Source organism: Salmo trutta, chromosome 20 (genome assembly GCF_901001165.1).
Source record: "Salmo trutta chromosome 20, fSalTru1.1, whole genome shotgun sequence".
Lineage (NCBI taxonomy): Eukaryota > Metazoa > Chordata > Actinopteri > Salmoniformes > Salmonidae > Salmo > Salmo trutta.
In genome coordinates, this window is record NC_042976.1 from 6,347,607 (window position 1) to 6,370,141 (window position 22,535).

Genomic DNA, 22,535 nt, shown 5'->3' on the forward strand with positions numbered 1-22,535 from the left:
GGGATTAAAATATTTTTTTACATCTTATTCATTTATAACACTTCACACATACCTTTCACAAGTTTACTGCCATCACAATTTCACACACCTTTTAATCAGTTAAGCAGAGGTGACAAAATGTTTTATAAAATTGGGACCATTTAGTTACAACTCAAGGTGAAACAGGTTCAATGTTACTTCTTGACAGACATTATTTAGTAACAGTTTAATTATCTCAAATAATGATTTAATCATGCAGAGAGAGCACACAACAGTGAGAGCACACAACAGTGAGAGTACTTTAAATGAGGAACAGACTTAAAACATACATCCTGGATTCCTCGTTAAGTTTCTGGTGCGGCGGTATGTGGTTCAATGTTTTTAAAGGTACTGTACAACAACAGAAGTACAGAGCCTTAGTGTTAGGCTGCAGGCCAATAAAAGGTTCCTCAAGTTGATCTTTCATTGATCAAAAAAAATAAAAGTTCTTAAGATAAAATAGTAAAACTATTCTATAAAAAAAACTCATTACATCTGGAAAGATAATGTATCAGTAATAATGTTATTTATAATGTTTCCTAAAAGTGTCATATTCTTATCTCAAGGAGTAACTAATATTTCCTCAAGAGTGTTCAGGGTCAAACATGAAAGCAATAGACTGTCACTTCGTAAGCAGAAACATTACTCAGAAGCATGATATCTCTATACCAAGCAATTATGTACATGGAAACGCCCTGTGTGATGAATAACAGTAACGGCACATGGTTAAGTCAACATCAACATGTTTGTGTAATGTAAAATGTACTGCATTCCTACAATCACTGCTTCATGGAACAATCAGACTACAGCTGGAATGTTGGTTAAAGAATACACACAGAATTCTACCCAAGCTTCCCCCGAAGAAGACTATTTTACAAGTGGCGGAATCTCCGAACATTCAAACCACATTATGCTACCGGCAGATGCAGCTAACCTAGTCACTCACAAAAAAAGTTGCCTGTTAAAATCTAATTAAACCACTGAAGTTTTGTAATGAGACAGGTATTTAAATCTACCTCTTAACACTGCCAGTACTTTGCATGAACAGTCAAACACTACAAAAGGTAAGCTCTTATCTTTCATTATGTGCAAAATGGAAAAGGCCAAACAATAAGTTTCTTATATCTCTTCATAAGATACTTATAAAGGGACATTAAAAACCAAATACATTCCAAGTGAGCCACAATACACTTTGGAAAAGTCTCATTGACAAAGCACTGATTGAGTCATTACAACTTCATAGGTCACAGAGGTCCAAAACAAAAAGTATGGGTATACAGTCAATAAATTAAATAAATACAAGAGAAAAAGACAATCAGTTCCATTTTCAACAATTTCCTAAAATGCTTTTTTCTCTCGCATATTTACCAATTTTCCACAAACGATCGTGTTGTTTTTCAGGAACGTTGCATTTTCAGGAATGTTGCATTTCAAGAAAATCAAAAGACAGGAAATGCTCGCTCTCCATTAAAAATTAAATTGTTTTATTAGACAAGTTTAAAAAGTCAAAAGAAAAAGGAAACAGTATAGTCCAAACTGACACGGAGTGAGAGTTCCTTTCCCCAGTGAGGGTGGGCCACTGCCTGTGGTGCGGTGGGGTTGATCAGCTTCCTGAGGGCTGAGTCTGGGTGGTGAACAGGGAGGCACCCCCCTGTGGCTGGTCTTCCTCTGTGCTCTGGGCTGCTGTGGTTGGGACGTGGGCTGAAGCAGGGGCGGAGGCCGCAGGGGTCATGGAGGAGGTGCTGACTCTGTTGGATATGCTGACGGAGCTGTGCTGGATGGCCTCTGGGAGTCTGGGACTGACATCTCCTCATAGCTGTTCTCCTCAGACGCTGCGAACACACATACGCACACTGAGCCACAGTGTGTTTAAAAAAGCCAATTTTGGCTTTGTGGTTTGATCATCACGTTTTATACAGTACATCTACTGCAGCAATAGTGCTTGCTAAAGTCCAACAATTAATCAAAATGCATAGCTTATTTCAATACACTATGCTGATATTCTAAAACAGGATCATGAGTAGGGTTACTAAGGCAGGATATATTACTGGAAACTTTTAAAGTTCATCAGTCAACTACAAAAAAAATATAGAACTTTAAAAAAAAAAAAAGGAATTTTATCAGTGGCCTGTTTGGGTACTTCAGATTATCAAATCAAATTGTATTTGTCACATGCGCCGAATACAACACCTTACAGTGAAATGCTTCCTTACAAGCCCTAAACCAACAGTGAAGTAAAAAAAAAAAAGAAGAGATAAAAGTAACAAGTAATTAAAGAGCAGCAGTAAAATAACAGTAGCGAGACTATATACAGGGGGGTACCGGTACAGAGTCAATGTGCGAGGGCAACGGTTAGTTGAGGTAGTATGTACATGTAGGTAGAGTTATTAAAGTGAGTATGCATAGATGACAACAGAGAGTAGCAGTGGTGTAAAGAGGGGGTGGAGGGGGGCACTGCAAATAGTCTGGGTAGCCATGTGACTAGAAGTACTGGAGTCTTATGGCTTGGGGGTAGAAGCTGTTTAGAAGCCTCTTGGACCTAGACCTGGCGCTCTGGTACCGCCTGCCGTGCAGTAGCAGAGAGAGCAGTCTATGACTAGAGTGGCTGGAGTCTGACAATTTTCAGGGCCTTCCTCTGACACTGCCTGGTATAGAGGTCCTGGATGGCAGGAAGCTTGGCCCCAGTGATGTACTGGGCCGTTGGCACTACCCTCTGTAGTGCCTTGTGGTCGGAGGCCGAGCAGTTGCCATACCAGGCAGTGATGCAACCAGTCAAGATGTGCTCGATGGTGCAGCTGTAGAACCCTTTGAGGATCTGAGGACCCATGCAAAACCTTTTCAGTCTCCTGAGGGGGAACAGGTTTTGTCGTGCCCTCTTCACGACTGTCTTGGTGTGCTAGTTGTGATAGTTTTCAGACACATTGATTTTTTCCACATTTTGAAAATGTATTAAAAATAAAAAACTGAAATGTAACATTTACATAGGTATTCAGACACTTTACTCAGTAATTTATTGATGCACCTTTGGCAGCAATTACAGCCTCGAGTCTTCTTGTGTATGAAGCAACAAATCAAACCAAAGTTTATTTATCACGTGCGCCGAATACAACAGGTCCTAACCAACAATGCAATTTTTAAGTAAAAAATAGGTATTTCGTAAACAATAGATAAGTAAAGAAATAAAAAACAACAGTAAAAAATAGTCCGGGTAGGCAAATATTCCAGGTAGCCATTTCATTACCAGTTCAGGAATCTTATGGCTTGGGGGTAAAAACTGTTGAGAAGCCTATTGGTCCTAGACTTGGTGCTCCAGTACCGCTTGCCAAGCATGGCACACCTGTATTTGGAGAGTTTCTCCCATTCTTCTCTGCAGATCTTCTCAAGCTCTGTCAGGTTAGATGGGGAGCGTCGCTGCACAGCTATTTTCAGGTCAATCCAGAGATGTTCGATCGGGTTCAAGGTCGGGGTCTGGCTGGGCCTCTCAAGGACATTCAGAAACTTGTCCCAAAGCCACTCCTGTGTTGTCTTGGCTGTATGCTTAGGGTTGTTGTCCTGTTAGAAGGTGAACCTTCACCCCAGTCTGAGGTGCTGAGCGCTCTGGAGCAGGTTTCCATCAAGGATCTCTCTGTATTTTTCACTGTTCATCTTTCCCTCGATCCTGACTAGTCTCCCAGTCCCTGCTGCTGAAAAACATCCCCACAGCATGATGCTACCACCACCATGCTTCACCGTAGGGATGGCGCCAAGTTTCCTGAGGATTTGTATTTATTTAATACATTTTAGAATATGGCTGTAATGTTACAAAATGTGGAAGTCGTCAAGGGGTCTGAATACTTTCCGAATGCACTGTATGTACAATCCTAGGCCTATTTTGCCAATGCCTCTTACAATTTTTGCCTTTAATTAAAGTTAAATTACAATGTCAATTTAAACCAAAGTCATAAGGGGACGTTACATTCTGGGGCATGTGGCAGTGATTCCCAATCCTCACTGCATTCTCATTAGTTTTTTCCTACCTTGCCAACTACTGTAGCGACAGATTTTAATTATGCTCACACTGGAAAGTACACAAGACTTAATCTCGAAATGCCACCAACTGCTAGGCAGTTGTATTGAATTAACTGGATCCTGATGAAAATAAATCCTGTCACAATCATGCTCTGACTCAAAGGAATGAGGAAGACCACTAATGATAATTAATATAGCTAATGATATGTAGTCAGTTGAAATGGCACTAGGTAATTAACGATTGGGCTTGGTATTTGAGAACGTAAGATACAGACCCCATAATACGTAAAGTTGCAATAAAATTCCATTTAAAAAGGCCCTCTGTGTGGGAGGGCTCCCGTTGCCTTCGTACTGACTACACTTTGATCAGGTGATTTAGTGCAAATCACTCGGAATTTGTCCCTGCATAAGGCTGCTCCCAGAGTAAATCATAAGGCTGCTCCCAGAGTAAATCATAAGGCTGATCCCAGAGTAAATCATAAGGCTGCTCCCAGAGTAAATCATAAGGCTGATCCCAGAGTAAATCAGCCTGGTCTTTTTGTACTATATTCCATTGTGTATTATTACTCTTAATGGCATTAAGCACAGGAGCGGAATGCTGATATTTTATCATACGCAGCTTTACTGGTTCCCCTAAGCAGCTCTTTACATTATTTCTGATGTGATTTTTACCAGAAGCAGATGGACAGCTCTGTGTGGTTTTCACCAGAAGCAGATGGACAATTTGATGTGCCAAGAGGAAGCACGGCCTGGTATGTTTGTAGGGTAGGCTGGGTAATTTCCTCCCACCTGCTGTAGCTGAGTGCCTGGACCTGAGCCTGGGGATGGATAATGAAACATATTACAGGACAGAGATGAAAGATGCTGGGAGCCTGGGGATGGATAATGAAACATATTACAGGACAGAGATGAAAGATGCTGGGAGCCTGGGGATAGAAAATGAAACGTTACCAGACAGAGACGGAGGATGCTGGGAGCCTGGGGCTGGATAATGAAACATTACCAGACATAAGGGAGGATGCTGCCTTTTGTTGCCACAGTATTGACAGTATAGTAGAGTATGTACAGGCTGATGTCATCTACCGCAACCTCACCTTTCAAAAATAGAATGCTTCCGTAAAGTAACAGGATGAGTCTAGGCTGTTATCTCCACTGTATCAACTAGCTGTAAGGGATCATCCTTCACAGAGGTCTAAGAAGCTGGGGGCACATTCTACATACCTGAGAAAGATTATTTTTATTTTACCTTTATTTAACTAGCCAAGTCAGTTAAGAACAAATTCTTATTTACAATGACGGTCTAGGAACAGTGGGTTAACTGCCTTGTTCAGGGGCAGAACAACAGATGTTTACCTTGTCAGCTCGGGGATTCAATCTAGAAACCTTTCGGTTACTGGCCCAACAGCTCTAACCACTAGGCTACCTACCGCACCAAAAGATGACCCAATTCATCCGCAAATCGTAGTCGAAACAATCTCAGACAACCAAATGATTCCCGTCTGTGACAGGTCAATACAGCCTGGGAGCCATTCAGCCATCAGTCCCAGAATAAGCACAAGGTGTGTCAGCTATGGTTAACAATAGGAATGCAGAATGAACAGCAGAGCTGCGGCACCTCTCACTGAGAAAGCTCCACAGTCTGGTCAAGCTCTCCTCTCAGCAATAATGGACTCATCTTGGAGGAAATCATTGTCAATCCAATCCAGACGTGGCTCTACATTACACATTCTGCATATTGACCCATCAAAGAGAGATGGTGAGGTATGAGCTCAAAGCTGAACTGACAAAAAAAAATCTAGATTCTAAAATACAGAGGCAAATGGGGCTGAAATGGTGGAAATGAAAAAGTATAACAGCATGTTCTTACAGAAGTGCTTACACAATGACTGGTGAAACCTGGCAGCCAATAAGTTTTACAACAAGAGAAAACCTGAGAAACAGGCACTGCTGGGCAAAGTGAGTCAACCATCGTCTCCCAACAGCCCGTTCTACTGACAACAGCAAATTGAAATGAAGAGGCTGGATATGGCAGACTTGCATCATTAAAGAATAAAAACCTAAAGACGTGGAGCTTAACGTATATCTGCTAATGCCTTTACTCATGTAGGCTTCCATAAAGATGAAGGAAAACCACATTTAAAACAATATGACACCTCAAAACACATGACTTGCCTGGATACAAAAAGGCATACGAATAGCTCAATTTCTCAGAAGTTTTTCAAAGAGAGGACGGCCTTATGTGTCGATAGCTCAGGAGGTGTTGGGCTAGGCGATGAGTGAGACGTGTCCCTCTGGCGAGCGGTTAGCAGGGCTGGTTTTGGATGTATTTAGCGGGCGGCCCCGGGGCGAGGGTAATGGAACATTACTCACTGTGATAGGCAGATTTCTTCTTCTTGGCGGTTACAGGACAATCTTTATGAGCCAGAAGAAGATGCTTCAGCTGATCCACTTCATTTCTCAGCAGGGTGACTTCATTCTGTCAGAGGGGAAACAGACAACACACAATCAATAAAACACCCTCATACAGACAGAGTACATTAGGAAAGTATTCAGACCCATTGACTTTTTCCACATTTTGTTACGTTACAGCGTTATTCTATCCCACAGCTGAAACACTTCAATAAAATAAGCCATGAAGTCGAAGGAATTGTCCGTAGAGCTCCGAGACAGGATTGTGTCGAAGCACAGATCTGTTGAAGGGTACCAAAACATTTCTGCAGCACTGAATGTCCCCAAAAACACAGTGGCCTCCATCATTCTTAAATGGAAGAAGTTTGGAACCACCCTCATCTTCCTAGAGCTGGCCAAACTGAACAATCAGGGGAGAAGGACCTTGGTCAGGGAGGTGACCAAGAACCCTATGTTCACTCTGACAGAGCTCCAGAGTTCCTCTGGAGATGGGAGAACCTTCCAGAAGGACAACCATCTCTGCAGCACTCCACCAATCAGGCCTTTATGGTAGAGTGGCCTGACGGAAGCAACTCCACAGCAAAAGGCACATGACAGCCCGCTTGGAGTTTGCCAAAAAGGCACCTAAAGGACTCTCAGCCCATGAGAAACAAGATTCTCTGGCCTGATGAAACCAAGATTAAACTCTTTGGGCTGAATGCCAAGCCTCACGTCTGGAGGATAGCTCGCACCATCCCTACGGTGAAGTATGGTGGTGGCAGCATCATGCTGTGGGGATGTTTTTCAGTGGCAGGGACTGGGAGACTAGTCAGGATCGGGTAAAAGATGAACAGAGTAAAGTACAGAGAGATCCTTGATGAAAACCTGCTCCAGAGCAATCAGGATCTCAGACTGGGGCAAAGGTTCACCTTCCAACAGGACAATGACCCTAAGCACACAGCCAAGACAATGCAGGACTGGCATGAGTACAAGTCTCTGAATGTCCTTGAGCCAGAGCTGGCCGCCCGGCCAAACTGAGCAATCAGGGGAGAAGGCCTTGGTCAGGGAGGTGACCAAGAACCCGATGGTCACTCTGACAGAGCCCAGCCAGAGCCCGGACTTGAACCTGATCAATCAAATTTATTTATAAAGCCGATGTCACAAATCTAACATCTCTGGAGAGACCTGAAAATAGCTGTGCAGTGACGCTCCCCATCCAACCTGACAGAGCTTGAGAGAATCTGCAGAGAAGAATGGGAGAAACTCCCCAAATTCAGTTGTGCCAAGCTTGTAGCGTCATAACCAAGAAGACACGAGGCTGTAATCGCTGCCAAAGGTTCTGCAACAAAGTACTGAGTAAAAGGGGCTGAATACTTATGTAAATGTGATATTTAAGTGTTTTAATTTTGAAAACCTGTCTTTGCTTTTTCATTATGGGTATTGTGTGTAGATTGATGAAGGGGGGGAAAAAACTATTTAATCCATTTTAGAATAAGGCTGTAACGTAACAAAATGTGGAAAAAGTCAAGGGGTCTGAATACTTTCCAGATGCACTGTACATACCGGAACTTGGGTCTGATAACCATTGGTATACCATGTCTCTGAAACAGAGGCTAAACCTTCACGATCCCTAACCTTATGAGGAGCACGACCTGCCAAACCATCAGCCAGCATACACCCGTTTCCCAGTTCTGAAAAGTGAAAGGACTTCAGCTACTATTTTCCCAGGACCAAAACCATAATGATTTTATTTGACAAAAAGAAAGAACCTCATTACACCACAAGTCATGTCTTTCTCCTTGTCTGGTACATATGACCATTACATTACCTCACACCCGTCTGTATGAGAGGTCCATACAACCATTACATTACCTCACACCAGTCTGTATGAGAGGTCCATACAACCATTACATTACCTCACACCAGTCTGTATGAGAGGTCCATACAACCATTACATTACCTCACACCAGTCTGTATGAGAGGTCCATACAACCATTACATTACCTCACACCAGTCTGTATGAGAGGTCCATACAACCATTACATTACCTCCTATTCACCCCACCATGAAGAAGAACAGACACTGGGAAAGGTAACTGGATAATGGATGGCAGGTGAATAAAGGACGTTGTAAATTATTATAATAATTACGTCAGTTTACTGGCTATAAACAACACAATTGTCAGAGGTCTTCGGAATGTCAGCAAAACTTTGTGGATTCTGCTGAGAGTAACACTCCTGTGTCATTACTCCCTGTGGGAGTGAGGGATTCAGCATGCCGTAAAGAGAGGCAACATTACACTCAAGGTGACTACGTGGATTTAGAGCAGCCTGGGGTCCAAACACATTAAGGCACTTACATTACATTTTTATTTATTTATTTCACCTTTATTTAACCAGGTAGGCTAGGTGAGAACAAGTTCTCATTTACAACTGTGACCTGGCCAAGATAAAGCAAAGCAGTGCGACACAACACAGAGTTACACATGGAATAAACAAACATACAGTCAATAACACAATAGAAAAAGTCTATACACAGCGTGTGCAAATGAGGTAAGATAAGGGAGGTAAGGCAATAAATAGGCCATAGTGGAGAAATAATTACAATTTAGCAATTAAACACTGGAGTGATATATGTGCAGAAGATGAATGTGCAAGTAGAGATACTGGGGTGCAAAGGAGCAAACATTTTTAAATAAATAACATTATGGGGATGAGGTAGTTGGATGGGCTATTTACAGATGAGCTATGTACAGGTGCAGTGATCTGTGAGCTGCTCTGACAGCTGATGCTTAAAGTTAGTGAGGGAGATATGAGTCTCCAGCTTCAGGGATTTTTGCAAATCGCTCTAGTCATTGGCAGCAGAGACCTGGAAGGAAAGGCGGACAAAGGAGGAATTGGCTTTGGGGGTGACCAGTGAAATATACCCACTGGAGCACGTGCTACGGGTGGGTGCTGCTATGGTGACCAGTGAGCTGAGATAAGGCGGGGCTTTACCTAGCAAAGAATTGTAGATGACCTGGAGCCAGTGGGTTTGGCAACAAATATGAAGCAAGGACCAGCCAACGAGAGCATACAGGTCGCAGCGGTGGATAAAACGCATGGCACTGTGATAGACTGCATCCAGTTTGCTGAGTAGAGTGTTGGAGGCTATTTTGTAAATGACATCGCCGAAGTCAAGGATCGGCAGGACAGTCAGTTTGACGAGGGTATGTTTGGCAGCATGAATGAAGGATGCTTTGTTGCAAAATAGGAAGCCGATTCTAGATCTAATTTTGGATTGGAGATTCTTAATGTGAGTCTGGAAGGAGAGTTCACAGTCTAACAAGACACCTAGGTATTTGTAGTTGTCCTCATATGTCAGAACCGTCCAGAGTAGTGATGCTGGACGGGCGGGCAGGCGCGGGCAGCGATCGGATGAAGAGCATGCATTTAGTTTTACTTGCATTTAAGAGCAGTTGGAGGCCACGGAAGGAGAGTTGTATGGCATTGAAGCTCGTCTGGAGGTTAGTTAACACAGTGTCCAAAGAAGGGCCAGAAGTATACAGAATGGTGTCATCTGCGTAGAGGTGGATCAGTAAATCACCAGCAGCAAGAGCGACATCATTGATGTATACAGAGAAGAGAGTCGGCCCGAGAATTGAACCCTGTGGCACCCCATAGTGACTGCCAGAGGTCCAGACAACAGGCCCTCCGATTTGACACACTGAACTCTGAGAAGTAGTTGGTGAACCAGGCGAGGCAGTCATTTGAGAAACCAAGGCTGTTGAGTCTGCCGATATGAATGTGGTGATTGACAGAGTCGAAATACTTGGCCAGGTCGATGAATACGGCTGCACAGTATTGTCTCTTATCGATGGCGGTTATGATATCATTTAGGACCTTGAGCGTGGGTGAGGTGCACCCATGACCAGCTCGGAAACCTGATTACATAGCGGAGAAGGTACGGTGGGATTCGAAATGGTCTGTGATCTGTTTGTTAACTTGGCTTTCAAAAGACCTTAGAAAGACAGGGTAGGATAGATATGTCTGTAGCAGTTTGGGTCTAGCGTGTCTCCCCCTTTGAAAAGGGGGATGACCGTGGCAGCTTTCCAATCTTTGGGGATCTCAGACGATACGAAAGATAGGTTGAACAGGCTAGTAGTAGGGGTTGCAACAATTTCGGCTGATCATTTTAGAAAGAGAGGGTTCAGATTGTCTAGCCCGGTTGATTTGTAGGGATCCAGATTTTGCAGATCTTTCAGAACATCAGCTATCTGGATTTGGGTGAAGAAGAAATGGGGGAGGCTTGGGCAAGTTGCTGTGGGGGGTGCAGGGCTGTTGACCGGGGTAGGGGTAGCCAGGTGGAAAGCATGGCCAGCTGTATAAAAACGCTCATTGAAATTCTCAAATCTAGTGGATTTATCAGTGGTGACAGTGTTTCCTAGCCTCAGTGCAGCGGGCAGCTGAGAGGAGGTGCTCTTATTCTCCATGGACTTTACAGTGGAGTTAGTGCAACAGGATGTACATTTCTGTTTGAAAAAGCTAGCCTTTGCTTTCCTAACTGCCTGTGTATATTGGTTCCTGACTTCTCTGAAAAGTTGCATAAAAATCGCGGGGGCTATTCTATGCTAATGCAGTACGCCACATCAAACCAGGTAAAAAAATCCAGATCTAGCCTATACAGTCGTGGCCAAAAGTTTTGAGAATGACACAAATATTAAATTTCCACAAAGTTTGCTGCTTAAGTGTCTATATATTTTTGTCAGATGTTACTATGGAATACTGAAGTATAATTACAAGCATTTCATAAGTGTCAAAGGCTTTTATTGACAATTACATGAAGTTGATGCAGAGTCAATATTTGCAGTGTTGACCCTTCTTTTTCAAGACCTCTGCAATCTACACTGGCATGCTGTCAATTAACTTCTGGGCCACATCCTGACTGATGGCAGCCCATTCTTGTATAATCAATGCTTGGAGTTTGTCAGAACTTGTGTGTTTTTGTTTGTCCACCGGCCTCTTGAGGATTGACCACAAGTTCTCAATGGGGCTAAGGTCTGGGGAGTTTCCTGGCCATGGACCCAAAATATCAATGTTTTGTTCCCCGAGCCACTTAGTTATTACTTTTGCCTTATGGCAAGGTGCTCCATCATGCTGGAAAAGGCATTGTTCATCACCAAACTGTTCCTGGATGGTTGGGAGAAGTTGCTCTCGGAAGATGTGTTGGTACCATTCTTTATTCATGGCTGTGTTCTTAGGCAAAATTGTGAGTGAGCCCACTCCCTTGGCTGAGAAGCAACACCAGACATGAATGGTCTCAGGATGCTTTACTGTTGGCATGACACAGGACTGATGGTAGCGCTCACCTTGTCTTCTCCAGACAAGCTTTTTTCCGGATGCCCCAAACAATCGGAAAGGGGATTCAGAGAAAATGACTTTACCCCAGTCCTCAGCGGTCCAATCCCTGTACCTTTTGCTGAATATCAGTCTGTCCCTGATGTTTTTCCTGGAGAGAAGTGGCTTCTTTGCTGCCCTTCTTGACACCAGGCCATCCTCCAAAAGTATTTGCCTCACTGTGCGTGCAGATGCACTCACACCTGCCAGCTGCCATTCCTGAGCAAGCTCTGTACTGGTGGTGCCCTGATCCCGCAGCTGAATCAACTTTAGGAGACGGTCCTGGCGCTTGCTGGACTTTCTTGGGTGCCCTGAAGCCTTCTTCACAACAATTGAACTGCTCGCCTTGAAGTTCTTGATGACCCGATAAATGGTTGATTTAGGTGCAATCTTACTGGCAGCAATATCCTTGCCTGTGAAGCCCTTTTTGTGCAAAGCAATGATGACGGCACGTGTTTCCTTGCAGGTAACCATGGTTGACAGAGAAATAACAATGATTCCAAGCACCACCCTCCTTTTGAAGCTTCCAGTCTGTTATTCGAACTCAATCAGCATGACAGAGTGATCTCCAGCCTTGTCCTCGTCAACACTCACACTTGTGTTAACGAGAGAATCACTGACATGATGTCAGCTGGTCCTTTTGTGGCAGGGCTGAAATGCAGTGGAAATGTTTTGGGGGATTCAGTTCATTTGCATGGCAAAGAGGGACTTTGCAATTAATTTCAATTCATCTGATCACTCTTCATAACATTCTGGAGTATATGCAAATTGCCATCGTACAAACTGAGGCAGCAGACTTTGTGAAAATTAATATTTGTGTCATTCTCAAAACTTTTGCTACGACTGTAGTTTACTCCCACGTACGGAACTAGAGCCAGCGAGTTGATCTCTGTTGCTTCAGGCTATTCAGCATGGGAGGGTGGGAAATTGTGGGAACCAGTCCATGTACAGTGCCTTCAGAAATGATTCACATCCCTTGATTTATTCCATATTTTGGTGGGTCACAGACTGAAAATGGATTCAATATGATAATTTTCTTTACCAATCTACACAGAATTCCCCATAACGACAAAGAGAAAACGTTTTAATTTTTGCAAATTAATTGAAAATACATACATCTAATTTACCATTCAAAAGTTGAGACATACTCATTCAAGTGTTCTTTATTTTTAATATTTTCTACATTGTAGAATAATAGTGTAGACATCCAAGCTATGAAATAACACCTATGGAATCATGTATAAACCAAAAAAAGTAATAAAATCAAAATATATTTAATATTTCAGATTCTTCAAAGTAGCCACCCTATGCCTTGGAGACAGCTTTGCACAGTCTTAGCATTCTCTCAACCAGCTTTACCTGGAATGCTTTTTCAACAGTCTTGAAGGAGTTCCCACATATGCTGAGCACTTGTTGGCTGCTTTTCCTTCACTCTGCGGTCCAACTCATCCCAAACCATCTCAATTGGCTTAAGGTCGGGTGATCGTGGAGGCCAGGTCATCTGATGCAGCACTCCATCACTCTCCTTCTTGGTCAAACAGTCCTTACAGAGCTTGGAGATGTGTTGGGTCATTGTCCTGTTGAAAAACAAACCAGATGGAATGGCGTATCGCTGCAGTATGCTGTGGTCGCCATGCTGGTTAAGAGATCATCTGATCACCTACTCTGCATCTCACAAAGACACGGCGGTTAGAACCAAAAATCTCAAATTTGGACTCATCTGTTCAAAGGAATGATTTTCACTGGTCTAAAATGTCCACTGCTCGTGTTTCTTGGCCTATGCAAGTCTCTTCTTATTGGTGCCCTTTAGTAGTGGTTTCTTTGGAGCAATTCGACCATGAAGGCCTGATTCACGCAGTCTCCTCTGAACAGTTAGTGTTGAGATGTCTCTGTTACTTGAACTCTGAAAATAATTTATTTGGGCTGCAATTTCTGAGGCTGGTAACTCTAATGAACATATCCTCTGCAGCAGAGGTAACTCTGGGTCTTCCTTTCCTGTGGCGGTCCTCATGAGAGCCAGTTTCATCATAGCGCTTGATGGTTTTTGCAACTGCACTTGAAGAATCTCAAAGTTTTTGAAATTTTCCGCAATGACTGTCCTTCATGTCTTAAAGTAATGATGGACTGTCATTTCTCTTTGCATATTTGAGCTGTTCTTGCCACAATATTTACAAAATAGGGCCTTCTTCTGTATACCACTCCTACCTGGTCACAACACAACTGATTGTCTCAAATGCATTAAGGAATGAAATTCCACAAATGTACTTTTAACAAGGCACACCTGTTAATTTAAATGCATTCTAGGTGACTACCTCATGAAGCTGGTTGAGAGAATGCCAAGAGTGCGCAAAGGATGGCTACTTTGAAGAATCTCAAATATAACATATTTTGATTAGTTTAACTTTTTCGGTTAATACATGATTCCATGTGTTATTTCATAGTTTTGGTCTTCACTATTACTCTACAAAGTAAAAAAATAGTAAAAATAAAGAAAAACCCTGGAATGAGTAGATGTGTCCAAACTTTTGACTGGTACTGTAAGAATTTTACTAAAACATTTTGGTTGTTGATCATTGCTTGACAACCATTTTCAGATCTTGCCATAGATTTTCAAGTAGATTTAAGTCAAAACTGTAACTCAGCCACTCAGGAACATTCACTATCTTCTTGGTAAGCAACTCCGGTGTAGATTTGGCCTTCTGTTTAATGTTATTGTCCCGCTGAAAGGTGAATTCATCTCCCAGTGTCTGGTGGAAAGCAGACTGAACCAGGTTTTCCTCTAGGATTTTGCCTGTGCTTGGCTCCATTCTGTTTATTTTTTTTATCCTTAAAAACTCCCCAGTCCTTAACAATTACAAGCATACCTATATAGGGCTTTTGCGGTGACTGTATTACCACCACACCGGCAGTCATGACCGCAGTAAAATTCCACGTGACTGTTGAGTCACGGTTATCTCCTCTTATGCACTCTGGACATGCGTTGGTAGTACCCAACTCGCTAACTACCATCAGGTCCTAATGGCCTGGTACTCAGGGCTCTATTGTCCCTCTAACCACTCTGACATCAATGCAATCAAACACATCATAAAAACGGTATGTGATTTTAAAACTCACCTCACTGTGATTGATCAATTTGAAGAAAGAAGTTCAACAACAGGTTACTCAGGAGGCTGAAGAAATTCGGCATGGCCCCTAAGACCCTCACAAACTTTTACAGATGCACAATTGAGAGCATCCTGTCGGGCTGTATCACCGCCTGGTACGGCAACTGCACCCCCCGCAACCGCAGGGCTCTGCAGAGGGTGGTGTGGGTGGTGTGGTATGCCTAAAGCAGCACCCGATGTCACAGGAAGGCCAAAAAGATCATTAAGGACATCAACCACCCAAGCCATGGCCTGTTCACCCTGCTAGCATCCAGCAGGCGAGGTCAGTACAGGTGCATCAAAGCTGGGACCGACAGCTTTTATCTCAAAGACATCAGACTGTTAAATACCCATCACTAGCCGACTACCACCTGGTTACTCAACCCTGCACATTAGAGGCTGCTGCCCTGTGTACATAGTCATTGAATCACTGGTCACTTTAATAATAGAAGACCAGTCACTTTATTAATAATGTTTACATACTGCTTTACTCATTTCATATGTATATACTGTATTTTGGTCAATGGCACTCAGACATAGCTCAACCTAATATTTTTATATTTAACTCCATTCTTCTACTTTTAGATGTGTGTGTATTGATGTAAATTGTTGCATACTACTGCACTGTTGGAGCTAGGAACACAAGCATTTCGCTACACCCGCAATAACATCTGATAAATACAGTATGTTTATGTGACCAATAAAATTGGATGTTAATCTAAGTGGAAATCATGGTTGTTGTGGATATTGTTTCAAAGCCTAACAATGAAATGGACAGTGCTTTCTAAGGTGATGGTTAATTCAAAACACCATAACCATATCAGAGTGTATACATAGGCCTACACACACACACACAAGCCAAAGCCTGAAAAATACACAGTATGAGCCCAAGCCTGAAAAAAAAGAGGAATTAAAATAACAAATAACAATTGTGCCATTTGTTATACAATACATATTGTTGGAATGTGCTAAACTTTGAACATTGAGATATTAAATGAATGACAGGAAATGAAAGAGACTAGGTGTTATGTTAGAAGTTAATGGTTCTCAGAAGAAAGAAGAAGGCTTTGGAATGTGTTTGATGGAGGAGAGGAGAGCGATGTGTTGATACAGGGGAGACAGATGGACATCTGTGTATTAGATGAAAGAGGGGTTGAGGTCAGGAGGTGAGGACAGATTCTCTTAAGAGAGTAATAAATGTTCGGAATCCTGTTACCCTCTTTATTAGCTTCCTGTAGAGCCATAACATGTAAGGATTGGAGAGAAAGGGGAGTGTCTTAAGTAGCATGCATATAAACTGTGAAGTCTGAAATCTTTAGCTGTCTGTTTTCAGCTGTACAGAACCTTTGGGGAATGATTAAACTTGGTAAAGCTTCTATAGTGTCCGTGAGTTATTTACTCTGAGAAATAAGAACCTAACAATATGCTACTGCAAAAAACACACACAAAAAAAAAAGATTTCCAAAATGAATCTTAATAGAGGCTAGACCAATTTAAAGTACAGACATTTTAGTAATTACCAGGGATGCAAACTGGTGAGGGCTCAAAAAGGTGACACTTTTTGCACTGAAACATGCACAAAATCCCTGCTAGGGTGAAATGCAGGTTTTAACTAATTAAACAACGAAGAATATGATCTACATGATCAGTCTCTGTGTGTAAAATAAAAAGTGGTTACTCACAGCTATGTGTGTGTAAAATAAAAACCTAACTCACAGCTAAAAAACATTAAAGAAAACAATCCAATGTTATTTGTTGCCTATAGACTTTACTGCAAATTACACTGAATTCTTGAGAAAAAAAACAATACACTAATATTGCAGTTAGCCATGACAGCCTTTATAATAGAACGCTTGTGACTACACACACATCTAAATATTGCACTTGGGGAAAAAAACATCTTAAAGTAGAAGAATGAATAGAATGAAACAAACAGGCAATCTATTGTTGCTCTATTATAGTGGCCACTATAGACGTCGATCAAGTGCACAAGGCTACATGTGTGCAAAAATAAACGGTCACTGAGTAAAAAAAAAATATAAAAAGATTATCCCCCCTTAGTTCAACGTAACAAAAACAATATCTTTAGGATACACTTTCTGCCTGTAGACATCTGTTCTGCAATGTGCCAGCAAAAGTGAGAAAGAGGGAAAGTGTGTGGTGTTCCTTTCACCTCTATAGTGACATCCAGCTTTACACACTCCCAGCTACACTTAACTGTTTAACAAGCAACGCCTCATTTTCACCCAATTCTCTCATTCTGAAAATTAACTAATGTTTTCCCTCTACAGTATGTGGTTAACAGATAGCGGTTAGTTCGTTAGCTAGTTAACATTTCACACAGATTGACAGGGTCCAGTAAGCAACGAACGCGTTATAACTTGAACGGCAAGGAGTCGTATACCAGTATATACTACAGCGAATTGGTTTGGTTACTAATGTTAGCTCATTTGATGTTATAATGTTGCTGTCTGACTTTATAAGCAAGCTAATTTTCACACCATAAACTAAATTATTTGATCAGATGAGTTGGCTAATGTTGCTCATCATTTCTCTGGCAAGCTAACGGAGAATTCGATCCAGATAGTAAGACACTTAATTAACAATGCTAATACTTGTTCCACCACACTTTCTCCCTCACCAACATTTGGAAAAAGTCAAGGGGTGTGATTGACTACTTCCTGAAGGCACTGTACGTAACAACAAATCCATCAGATATTGACTGAATTATAACACATAAAGCACATCCCTGGCATGGACAAATAATTCATAGAGTTCAAGGATTTGTGGGAATTCAGGTATACAATTTATTATAATGCAGTCATATACATTTTCTAATGTAATCAGTTATTTTCCCCCAAAAAATGTGTAAAAATAAAGAAAATTATATGTGCTTCATTTGCATAAATACACTGGTAACTTACATTAACATAAAGGGGTGGGACAGGGCTGCAACCAGCAAAAACATGCTCTTGTCTAGGCCTACCTGCACTGTCTAGACTGCCTCATTAATTACTGTTGCCACGTTCTGTTGCATAACTCAACAAGTGTATCGATAGCACGACACCCTCGGATTAAAAACCAACACCTCTATACATACTTTACATTGTGAGATCAGAAATAACACCACCGGGATGTTTTGACATGGCATTACAAACATTTCTGAGGTCGTAACGTTAACGGGGAAGTTAACGACAGGCCGAAGCAAGATTATGAAAGAGTCGCAGGAGCAAAGTGAAAGCAATCAATCCAGAGAAGTTTCAGTGACAAGTGGATTTTGCACCTCTCAAAACACAGGAAATAGATGGCTGAAAAACACAGGTCCTCAGGTGGACGGGGCGTGCGCGTCACTAGTGTCAGAGGGAAATAGGAGCGTGCGCGCCTCAGTGCACATAGGAAAAGGCTACGTGGCCCGCGCGTCACGCTTTGGAGTCAGTACGTGAATAAGAGAACATTATTCCATGTATGAATGGTGATGAAATATAATTAATAATCATTAAGTCTGATTAAGATGAATGTACCAATGGATTTGGAAATTAGAAATTGCTTTTCTACATTGTAGAACCAGTTTATTGGTTGCGATTTCCAATTAGGTAATTGTATGGTCCTGGGAAGGTTCAAGTGCTTATATGTACCTGTTGAGCTCCTGACAGATTCCATTTGCTTTCTCAATGGGAGGCTGTGCAGTCTTGACCTCTACCTGTCTTCGTTCAGATAGGACAGGTTAAGCCTGATACGGAGGCTGTATCTTTTGGGCTTCTGCCCGTGTATATCTGGTAAATCTAATTGTATATTTAGTATGATATGGCTCTTTCACCATTGGATCACCAAGACCTGTAAGTAAATGTACACTCCGAGCACATCAACCTTGTACGTCACTCCGAGTACGTCATTTTACAATGACATCATCAAAATGTGTTACAGATAAAAATAGTGAAAAGGGCTGTCTGGTAGCCTCAATACATAGACACAGATCTGTACTTGAACAAAGCGTCGCAAGTATAGATTTCAGTTTTTTTTTACTTGACTTGATACTTGATTTGAAAAAAAAAAAAAAAAAAAAACTTGACTCGACTTGCTCTTAGAATGCACGACTTGGACTTGACTCGAGACTTAACCCGTTCTACTTGGGACTCGACTTGAGACTTGGACCTGGTGACTTGCTTGAAACTCGAATAATAGTGACTTGGTCTCACCTCTGTCTAATACCGACTGGGAGTATACCTGTAGTTGTCCGTTCATAGAGTTGAGGTCCTCAGCCTTCTTCTCCAGTGAAGACACCCAGACCTTCCTCTTCTGTCTGCAGCGGGACACCGCCCCTCGGTTGCGTTCCAGGAACTTGCGCCTCTTCTCGTCTGGGTCTTCGCTGGTGGCTCTGCGTTGCCGGCCCCCTGTGGTTGTGGTGTGCTGGGCAGGGGGCGCCTGGTATAGAGACCAGAATGAGCAGCACACATCAGAACCAAACTATCAAAGCTCTATAACCCAGAGACTACAACATACTGTATCTAATGGAAAAACAAACCCTCATTATCACAGAGGGTTGTATAGAGCAGGGGTTTCTGCGTCCTAAAGTTTGGGAACCACTGATATAGAGTAATATCATGTAGAATTCATCAAGGTAATACTGTACAGTGATACATGTACTTCAATGACTGTAGTTGTGGAATGGCCGAACTAAGCATAGCCCCCTCTGATGGCCAGTTGTGGTAGTGTACACACAGTGGTGGAGGTGGCAGGCTGATGGAGGGGCTGGGGGCACGGTTCCTCAGGTGGGGCAGGGACATGTGATGGGTCTGGACCAGAGGAAGGGGTCAAGGTTGGAGCCAGGGCTGGGGCTGCAGTGTGGGTCACAGCACTGCTCTGGACAACACCAGCATCTCCACTGGTTACCTGAGGGAGCTGCTGGCTCACTACTGCTTTCAGCATCTAGCGGGAGAAAAGAACACAAGCCACGAGATAAAACTTTTGTGCAATGTAGAGATGTTATGTTTGAATTGAAACCAAAATCATTACTATGTTCATAGATCAATGACAAAAAAAGGAGTCCCAAAATATACATTCTGTGCGAAACCAACATTCTACATTCTGTGCGAAACCAACATTCTACATTCTGTGCGAAACCAACATTCTACATTCTGTGCGAAACCAACATTCTACATTCTGTGCGAAACCAACATTCTACATGAAACCAACATTCTACATTCTGTGCGAAACCAACATTCTACATTCTGTGCGAAACCAACATTCTATATTCAACCAATATCCTATATTCTGTTCGAAACCAATGTCCTATATTCTGTATGATACCAATGTCCTATATTCTGTATGAAACCAATGTCCTATATTCTGTATGAAACCAATGTCCTATATTCTGTATGAAACCAATTCACTATATTCTGTATGAAACCAATGTCCTGTATTCTGTATGAAACCAATGTCCTATATTCTGTATGAAACCAATACACTATATTCTGTATGATATAAAATTAGACATGAAAACAAAGACTTCTCCAGTAATGTTACGTAGGACTTCTAATGGCAGTCATGGCCAATATATCCTAAGGAGCTGGTGACATCAACTTGCCAGAGGAAGCTCTGCCTCGAGTGTGTTTATAGCAGTCCATAGTGGCCCCGCCCCCTAGTGCGCCAAATCATAAAACTAGCTAACAAAGTCAAACGTACAAGACCTTAAGTGACGACACAAAACAATTCCATCTTCTAGGAAATCAAAACGAAGAGATTACATTACATGTAGAGGTCTAGTTAGGCATGCTACATACTGTGATGTTAAACAGAGACATTACATGTAGAGGTCTAGTTAGTCATGCTACATACTGTGATGTTAAGCAGAGACATTACATGTAGAGGTCTAGTTAGTCATCAAATCAGGTTGTATTCGTCACATGCGCCGAATACAGTAGGTGTAGACCTTACAGTGAAATACTTACTTACGAGCACCTAACCAACAATCCAGCTTAAAAAAATACGGATAAGAAATAAAAGTAACAAGTAATTAAAGAGCAGCGGTAAAATAACAATAGCAAGACTATATACAGGGGGGTACCGGTACAGAGTCAATGTACGGGGGCACCGGTTAGTCGAGGTAATATGTACATGTAGGTAGAGTTATTAAAGTGACTATGCATAGATGATAACAACAGAGAGTAGCAGCAGTGTAAAAGGGGGGGAAGGGGCAATGCAAATAGTCTGGGTAGCCATTTGATTAGATGTTCAGGAGTCTTATGGCTTGGGGGTAGAAGCTGTTTAGAAGCCTCTTGGACCTAGACTTGGCGCTCCAGTACCGCTTGCCGTAAGGAAGCAGAGAGAACAGTCTATGACTAGGGTGGCTGCAGTCTTTGACAATTTTTAGGGCCTTCCTCTGACACCGCCTGGTGTAGAGGTCCTGGATGGCAGGAAGCTATGCCCCAGTGATGTACTGGGCCGTATGCACTACCCTCTGTAGTGCCTTGCTGTCAGAGGCCGAGCAGTTAGTTGCCATACCAGGCAGTGATGCAACCAGTCAGGATGCTCTTGATGGATGGTGCAGCTGTATAACTTTTTTAGGATCTCCGGACCCATGCAAAATCTTTTCAGTCTCCTGAAGGGGAATAGGCTTTGTTGTGTCCTCTTCACGACGGTCTTGGTGTGCTTGGACTATTCTAGTTTGTTGGTGATGTGGACACAGGACCTTGAAGCTCTCAACCTGCTCCACTAGAGCCCTGTCAATGAGAATGGGGGCGTGCTCGGTTCTCTTTTTCCTGTAGTCCACAAGCATCTCCTTAGTCTTGGTTAAGTTGAGGGATAGGTTGTTATTCTGGCACCTGCCGGCCAGGGAATATATTTACATGGGAGAAGAGAGGAGCACGTTATTCTAACTACCTTTTGCCAGAGCAATCGATCGACCAAGTTAGTTTATAGTGTATTACCCTTGTTGAAGCTCTTCTGGCAGAAACAAGATATTACTGTCCTGGAACAGCCCATAGGAGGCAGAAGTCGGTCAGATTCCTATTTCATATCTGCCACAAAAACTTCATCAGCGTAATAACCCTTCATCTCATGGGTGTTTTTCAACCATCTGCTGCCCTATTACTTATCTTTATTTTGAAACTAATTAACAGCATAATCTTTTAAATTCAGAAAGTTCATTATCATGGTCTTTGCGTTTGCTGATAAGCTGAGTGTGATGGGGGAACCGGGGGCTGGGGGAAAGCAGTTCAGCCAGGATTCTGCTGAACAAAAAGGTTCCATGCAGGTGGAGGCTGGAATAATGTGCCTCTACGAGCCCATGCCAAGATGCTCTGAGCTGGCTCTCGGCGGAAGCCCCCCCCCCCTCCTCCTCCTCCGGTTGGCCCCGACAATGGCATGCTGAGCAAAACACTGTCTGTGCGTTTGTCATCACTGCACCCTTTATACGCAACAAACCACTCCCCATCTTGAACGCCGACCCCCACCCCGCCCCATCTTAACCTCCTAAGGTCGATGTCCACACTCCTGCGGAAATCAAATTAGCATAATAAAACAATCCCCATAAAAATCTGTCAGTTTAAGAGATTTCTGTGTCTCAATTCACCTTATCCTCTGATGTCCGCATCTGCATCTGCGG

The 22,535-nt window shown here is 42.5% G+C and overlaps 1 pseudogene; it reads right to left on the reverse strand.

Moving 5' to 3' along the window:
* LOC115155472 (cyclic AMP-dependent transcription factor ATF-2-like) overlaps positions 1–22,535 on the reverse strand; it is a 27,568-nt pseudogene continuing 5,033 nt past the window's right edge.